The following is an 8,981-nucleotide window of genomic DNA, read 5'->3' as shown; positions in this document are numbered from 1 at the left end:
ATATTTCAGTGGGGAAAAGTATAAAGGTAAGAGAAAATATGAATGCCAGTGTGAGGATGCACAGGCATGCGTGTAAATGCAAAACTCCTTCCTCTCCACCACACAGACGTCCTCCTTTTCTATTCCTTCCCCCCTTTACCAGTTGATCAAATAGATGGAAAGCAGATGGATAGATAGGCAGATGGATAGATAGACAGGTAGGTAGTCAAGTGGATAAAAGAGGAATCCAGTGAAGTGATTTGATTTCTGGGTAAAATGTGGGTGATGAAGCAACATTTTGGACAGACTGGATGCATAGAGCTGAAAATACAGGTGGAGGAAGAGACCAACAGGTTTGGGGCCAGGGTTAAAAAAAGGATGACTTTTCTAGAAGAAGCACAATGACTTCCCCAGTTCTCTTTTCTTAATCATTCTGTATGCCAACATTTCCTTCTCACAGCATTAAATGGTGAAATGGTGAGTAGAACTGGAAATATTCCAAACAATACTTTACCACCACCCGCACACACCAACTTCAGCACACGCATACACCCCTGCTTCCAAAACCCTTTGACCATTCTGATCCAAAGGAGAAGGAGAAGGGGAAAAAATCATCTTGCAGTTTCCTGTCCAGTGATAAACACTCTTGGCATAGGAGATATCTCACTGATTAAAGTGCCAAATAGACCTTAATCATATTAAAATGAAATGTGACCACTGCTCACTATGAAACGGGACGTTCCTGTCACCTCTTCTCTTTCGCATTATCTGGAAGGCAGCAGATAGATATTGCTATTATAGGGGAATGTCTATTCATATTTCAGTTACAATGAGATGACTTGTGCTTGACAGATCTCATTACATTATGGATCAGCCACTCTAAAATTAACGGTGGCTTGGTTTAAAAGCTGTTATGCTGAAGTACTGTGCTTCATGTGGTTTCAGGCAGGTAAACTCCCCTTCCCTCCCCTTCCCTTACATCTTTCTATCTTTTTAACAGAATCTGATACATACAAATAGCAAAGATCTAACAACATCTAATCAAGCAATCAGTATTGTCAAACCTGTCAACCGGTGTTCCCTCTAAGATACAGGGCAGCACAGCTTCCCAGGTGATTAATCAGCCCTGCCCAGTCATTCAGCTTCACGCATGGAGCCTTGAGCCTGTGACTGGGTGGGTTTGATTAATCGCGTGTGAAGCTGTGCCGCTGCACTTAGAGGGAACATTGCTCTCGACCAAAATCATAGCCTGGGATTCCACAAAACAGGTGAGTCATAACTGGTCTAAAAACGGTTTTAAAAGTTTGTAGAATTGAAGTTGATCTACTTTTCTTTTTGCCTGGAGTAGAAGTTATTCTCTCGTGTAAACTAAATTTGCATAGCTCATTCAAACTCAGCATAGCTGTTGCTCTAGTGAAGAGAAGTCTAAAGAAAATATTGACATGCTAAAATGCCCTTACAAGTGTTACCTCACAAAGTCATTATTAACTGTCTTCTGCATGTGAAGGTACTGTGCTAGAGATGTATGGTATATATTTGCCAGAGGGAGGCAGTCAAACAAAGAAGGCAGTCTACACCCAACAAACATGCTTATCTTCACAAAATGGAAACTTAAGGCGGACAATGGGTGCCTTATTAAAACCACCCCTGGGAAACTTTCACTTACGTGACCTCAGTATTTCAGCATGCTAATGCAAGAGACAATACAAGACAATTACCCATCACCCATTCATTCTTCTAACATAACCATCCTGAAACTTTCCAGTGATTGAACCCTGCTTCACTTGATCTCTTTCCTGTGAGCCTGCATCATTGAGAGAATTCCCGTCTCCTTCACAAAAACCATCCCCTATTTAAACGCTATTTCAAAATAAATTCCTAACCTCTAACCTTATTGCTGGTGTCATAGTTAAATACTGTTTTAATAAAGTATCTGATTTTAGAATAAAATAATTTTTAAATTGATTTTATTGCCTTTAAATAAAATATACTTAGGGCCAGATTCACCATCCACTAATATCCATGGAAAGATTTTCATGTGCTTAAAATGGGATTGAATCAGGCTCTTCCTTTACTTTGCATGTTTCCCTTAAGAGGATTTGGGGAATCTGCAAGGAAAGGAAGCATTAACTCAGTGTGCCTGCCATCCCACCCCATTAATTGCTATGCCTGAAAGGCAGAGATAGAATAAGGGCTACAGGCTTTTGGCCTCATTCTCCTAAATTATGATTATATAAATTATACAGGATTCCACATCAGTTTAGCAAAATTTGGTTTATCCCAATCTGCATCCAGTTTCCCACTTCCAGAAACTCTGCTATGATACAAACACATCAAAGGGGCTCCCTTTAATCATGTTTGCTCTACCTGGTCTTTCACGCCTTAGTATAAACCCTATCGCCATATGTTCCCAAGTACCTGACACCACATCAGGTGAGCAGACTGTTACACAGAAGATGTGTACACTGCTTTGCATAGAACAGGCTTCTGTGATGTATTTGTAAGGTGGCAAACAAAGAGAACAGGAACAAGAGAGGGAGAGAAATTACAATAGAGATCTACAGCAGGGCACGCCTTGAAAGACTAAGTCCCTTCCTGGATTGCACAACAAGAACGTTTATAACTGTTAAACTGAGCTGGGTTTGGTAGAATTAGTGAAGGAGAGTGTTTTTGTCCATTTCCATAGCAAAGCCAACAAATTCAAGTGGCCGTTTAGAACAGAGAAAGCATATATTTTCTGGCAAGCCCATCTTTGCTGTCTTGAGAAGCAACCAATACTCAGCCAGATTTAGCAGTATGTTTGGAATGGAACTCAGGTGCAGAGAAAGTAATTCAGGGTTAGGGATTGCAGTGGATAAATGCAGTCACTGTTCATTTCTGGAGACTGGTTTCTTAGCTGCAGCTTCTAGGTCCAAATCTTTGAATTTACTTTGCTATCATCCCAGAAAAGAACAAACAACAATGGTCAATCCATGAATTAACACCTGCTCAGGTGACAGATGTAATGAAAGGGGGCAAATTCTTTATAAGGGCATGTCTACACTAGGAAATTGTTTTGCAATAACTTAGGCTATGTTTACACAGCAGCGTTATTTTGGAATAACTGGAGTTATTCTGAAATAACATAGTCCATGTCTATACACAAGCAGTTATTTTGACATAATATCAAACTGGAGAACGGCTTACTCTGACTTCTATAACCCTCATTGTATGAGGAATAAGAGAAGTTGGGGGAAGAGTGTTCTATCTTGAAATAACTGCTGTGTAGACAGCGCCAAAAATCGAAATAAGCTATTTTGACTTAAGCTTATTTCGAGTTTAGCCCTGCTGTGTAGATGTGCCCTTATTTCGAAATAATAACTCCTGAAATAACTATTTTGAAATAGCATGTCCACACTATAGGGAAGCCTTGCAATTAGTCCAAGATAGGCTCCCTTCATGAGGACGCACTACCTCAACTGACAGTCCCAGGAAGCACTGGGGAGTAATTACATTGAATGACTCTGGGGAGTAGTTATTTCGAAATAGCAGCAGTGGAGCATCTGCACTACTGCTATTTTGAAATAACTATTTTGAAATAAGCATTATTCCTCGTGGAAAGCAGGAGTTATGTTAAAATAACCAGCCCCTTTTTTCGAAATAATGGCTTGGTTAGTGTGGATCCTCTGTTTGTTATTTTGAAATAAGGGGAGTTATTTCAAAATAACTCCCTAGTGTAAATCAGGGCTAGGGTATGGACCTAATAGATTCTTGACCATCTTTGATAGGTGCTTTTCTATTCCCAGAAGCTGCTTAGGAAGGACTAGTATTTTAACAGATCTTACCAGCTCTAGATCTGCCCCGTTCACATGAGGAAATATAAATCGGGCACCCAACCACCTACTATTGACAACTTTCATGATTTTATCACAGAAATTGCAATATTTTGTGCTTTTCTTAAAGCCCAAACTCCACGAAAGGCAGGCAATTACCTGAAAATTTTAGCTTTCATTTGCAAAAATCCCTCACACACCAAATTTAGCCTTCATGGCTGTAGAGATGAGCTGAAAAACCAGGACCCCTGAAAGCTAGAAGGCAAATTAAAAAGGAACCCAAGACTTTGTGATTTTTTTTCTGTTTTTTTGTGGGGGCCTGCCTGATGATTTTGGGGTTGGAAGTACTGCTTGTTGTGGCACTATTGTATCCATAAACATCATCTGTGGCTTGGCTGACTTCAACGCAAAATTAAATTGACACCAAAGGAGTTTGCGAACAGGTGAGTGCACCAAGGAGCTTGCGAACAGGTGAGTGCTAACAGGGAGTTTTGAGAAGGAGTTTGGAAGGGGAGAGGGAAGGGTGGGAGGTTCTCTTGCCTTTCTTTTTAAATCCCTTTTCCAGGACAGCAGCGATGGTTGGTGATGGGTCTGCTGTTGTTACCTGCACAGCGTGTGCCATGTTTGTCTTCCTCCCGGAAGAAAGAACGGATTTCATCTGCACCAAGTGCAAGCTGGTCAACATTTTGGAAGAAAAAATTAGAGGATTGAATGCCCAAGTGTCGACCCTACGCTTGATCAGAGAGGATGAAGACTTCCTCGATAGAAGGCAGCATTTAATCCTTCAAGCACGGCAGGCAGAAGAGCCAGAGAAGGCAGTACGTGACCAAGAAGAGAACTGGCAGCATGTAACTTCTAGAAGGGGAAAAAGGCCAGCACGGGAATCCCCCGATGCTATAGAGGTAAGCAATCGCTTTCAAGCTCTCTCCACAGGCTCTGCAGTGCTGGAAGCTCTGGAAGGGACCTCACAAGGAAGAAACCAGAAGGGAACACCATCTACTGGAAGGCATGGGATGCGTAGTCCTACAGATGGGGGTTCCACGGCCACCACCCCCAAAAGGAAACGACGGGTGGTGGTGGTCGGGGACTCCCTCCTAAGAGGGACTGAGCCATCCCTCTGCCATCCAGACCTGGAATCTCGAGAGGTGTGCTGCTTACCGGAAGCTCGCATTCAGGATGTCACTGAGAGGCTTACCAAGCTGATCAAACCTTCGGATCGCTACCCCTTCCTGCTTCTCCACGTGGGAACTAATGATACGGCAAAGAATGATCTTGAGCGTGTTACTGCGGATTATGTAGCGCTAGGAAGAAGGATCCAAGAATTTGGAGTGCAAGTGGTATTCTCCTCCATCCTCCCTGTTGAAGGGAAAGGACTGGGCAGGGATCATCGAATTGAGGACGTAAATGCGTGGTTGCGCAGATGGTATCGCAGAGAGGGCTTTGGTTTCTTCGACCATGGGACTCTGTTCCGGGCACAAGGATTGTTAGGAAGAGATGGGATCCACCTAACGAAGAGAGGAAGGAGCATCTTCGCAGGCAGGCTTGCAAACCTAGTGAGGAGGGCTTTAAACTAGGTTCGTCGGGGGATGGTGACCAAAACCCTGAGGGGAGTGGGAAAGTCTGATATCGGGAGGAAATGCAGAGAGGAAGGGGCAAGAAAGAAGGACCCATGTTTCGAATGGAGAAGATAGGACGATCAACTGGTTACCTGAAGTGTTTGTACACTGATGCGAGAAGCCTGGGCACAAACAGGAAGAACTGGAGGCCCTGACCCAGACCAAGAAATATGATTTAATTGGGATAACAGAGACTTGGTGGGATGACTCGCATGACTGGCATGACCCTCCCCATCTCTGCTCACTCCTTCCAGCCAAATCCCTAAATCCAAACATAAATAACATTTTTGGGGAAAAAAACCTCTTCTAAAATTGTGAAGACTGGTATTGCAGAAGGTACCTAATTAAAAGCACTAAATTTGGGAATAAAAAATGTCAATCACGGGTTTTTTTATACCCTGAAGTTTATCACAGATTTATTTGCAAAAGCTTTGTAGTAAGGGCAAGTCAGTTGTCCTGAAATATTAAATAGAACATTAAATTTATTGGAGTATACGATGCAGCCCTTCTCAGATTTACATTTTCTTCATCAGTATTTCTAAGCTAATTTTACATTTTAAATAGACTCTTAAATCTTCATAAATTAATAATTCCAGATTACTACATATTTAAACTCACTGAAACAATGCCATTATTTTAAATTAAGTCAGAGTGGTTCAGAGTCATCATAAAAAAGTTCATTTCTTTTAGAAAAAGTAAACATTAATTTATTTTGTATGATTTTCATAAGACATGTTTATGAAATTTCACTATAAGTTTATATTAAAATATTATTCCAAAGATTTTAGGCATAACAGATTTTATATCTTAGTAAGGTAGTGGCTTTGGGGGAGAGTTCTCTTAAAACTAGTTCATCATGTAGTGAGATGTAAAGGGAAATTCACATATCCAGCTAGCTGGAAGAAAGGGAATAGTGTCCCTTGAAGAGCTTTTTCCCATAGGGAATCGGGAGGAGGCGTAGGGGGGGACAAGGAGAGAAGGGATGGATAAAAAGGACAGGAGGACTTTGGAAGCAATTTTTGTACTATAGTAATTCAAATTAAAATGTGTATTTTAGATGGGGGTGGTGTTTTAAAGAATTGATTTAAAAACCTATATGTCTGAAGAGTCAAACATTTAAGGCTAAAGCTGAATAGATTGTGCATCTAAAAATCAATGCAAGGTGTGATTTTTTTAGAGGTGTAATTTTATAATGTTCAGCAATAAACTAATTAAATAGTTTAAGCAAATTTTAAATAGACATTCCAATGCACAACTGTTTTTGCAGTAAATTCAGGGTTGGCACATGTCTGTTAAATGGTTTCATTACCACTTAATGGCTCTTTCACAGGTTCAATGTTATGCTAATGGATCTGGCAAGCTAGAAGGTTTTTCACTTTAAAGTTAACAGATCCACTTTCAGGGAAGAGTCACCAGTCTGCAAGCTGCAATAGCCTACTGTGGGAGCCTTTAGGAACGGTAAGATTAGGGCTGTGGCGTCCAACACGCTAGACACTAGCCACCTGTGGCTATTTGGCCAGTTGGGTGTGGCTAGTTTCCTATATCAGTAGCCATGAAGACCCAGGAAAGACATTGCCTTTCCTGGCCTCTTATACTCGCGGCCCATAATAAATCTAGAGAATAGTTCATGCGCTGTGTTTTCTATGCCTTCTTCCACTTCATGTCTTTTCTAGTCACAAAGTTTAGAACACACTGGACATGATTCTCCTCTCAGTCACACCAATGTAAATCAGAGGTAGAACAACTGAAGTATGTAACGGTTTTTTGAATGTAGCACCAGAAGAGAAATAGACACTTTGACTTCAGCAGGACCAGGATTTCACTTATAATGTATCTATGATACCTCCTTCCATAAATCAGCAGATAGATTCATGTTCTTTCCAAGACTGTTCATGTATTGTTCTCCAAGGGCACATCTACACAGCAGAGCTAAACTTGAAATATGCTATGCAACTTGAGCTATGCTAATTGTGTAGCTTAAGTCAAAGTAGCTTATTTTGACTTTTGGTGCTGTCTATACAGCAGTTATTTTGAGCTAGAGCACTCTTCCTCTGACTTCCCTTACTCCTCAAACAATGTGGGTTACAGGAGTTGAAGTAAGCAGTCCTCCAACTCAACATTATTTCGACATTATGTTGAAACAACTGCTTGTGTGTAGATGCAGACTATGTTATTTCAGAATGTCAGTGTAGACATAGTAACAGGGTAACGTTGCTGTGTAGACATAGCCTAAGAGTCTCTTAGCATCCATACCAATAAGTGCAGGTAAATAGTTTTCCATGTGTCCTGCAAATAATATATTTGGTAATTATTATCAGAGAAGTTTAAGTGGGTGAGCAAAACACAAATTGTCTTTCAATTTCTGGTCTGAACATCACTCTATTGTTTTCATCCATTATCAGCAGGTGCTAACAAAATGATGTAAAACAAAAGTCTAGCTTTTGCCAGAACTATAGTCTCCTTTCTCCCTAATCTTTACATTGTACATGCTTTATATTATTTCATTTTATTTTACTTTTATAATTAACTTGGAGTTATTCAGTCTCTAATGACCATGGAAGTGGTGCCAGGCTATTCTTCAGACATCTGGTATTGCAGAAATGGCTACACAAAGAGTGAGACATTCAGATTATACATCATGCCAGGTCATGAGCAAGCAAATTTCATGGCATTATGGAATAATTTTCACAAATTAGGATCCTCGGGAATTTACATACCCATTTGAGAGCAACCAAATGAATATCGAAATACAATGACTTCCCCTGAAAGGTCCTGCTTTTGAAATACTCTTGGAACCAGCCATTAGGCCTACTTTCCTTTTATTTTGGAAACCAACTGAGACTTTATCTCCGGGCACAAACCAGATCTATGTTTTCAGTAATATGAAACAAGTGTGACAGTTAAATCTATATGCAGTGAAATCACACAAATATACCTGACCATTAAGTTCGAACTAGCGGTTCGCGTGTGTAGCGCCTATCAAAGTTAATTCGAACTAACGTCTGTTAGTTCGAATTAACTTTGTAGTGTAGACATACCCTGATTTACACCAGTTGAGGAGTTGGCCCACAATTTCTTGCAGGAGGCAAGCCAGCTTTTCGAATGCCAGCCTTGTTATTTTGGCAGCTTATCTCTATGTACAGAAACCAATTATTGTTGGAATGGATTCATTTTTTGCTCAGTTACATTTTAAAGATTTAGCAGCCCTTTCTTCTTGCTGCTGTTTCCAGATTGAAAGACTTCATTTAAAAAATGGTGGCAGAATAATAAGCTAGAAATCAAGATGCTAAGGGAAAATGCAGGATATTTTCCTGAGCCTCATATGCAGCGTTTCCTGTTGAAATACATGAATGTAGAACTGCACAATTCATGCCTTAAAAGCTCCATATAAGGAAATTCCACATTTGGTTCTCACTATTGTTTTTGCAAGTTTCCATTTCACAACTGAATCCTTAGTTCCCAACCAAAAAGCTATTAAACATCCCGCCATCTAGAAACCTTGAAAAAGCAAAGGATTCAAGGGAGTCATAGTAATGGGACTGAAAGAGTGGTTCAAGTCAATAGAAATGATTAA

This window comes from Pelodiscus sinensis, chromosome 17, assembly GCF_049634645.1.
Source record: "Pelodiscus sinensis isolate JC-2024 chromosome 17, ASM4963464v1, whole genome shotgun sequence".
Lineage (NCBI taxonomy): Eukaryota > Metazoa > Chordata > Testudines > Trionychidae > Pelodiscus > Pelodiscus sinensis.
The sequence above is the reverse complement of the archived record's forward strand: the minus strand, read 5'-3'. Positions refer to the sequence as shown.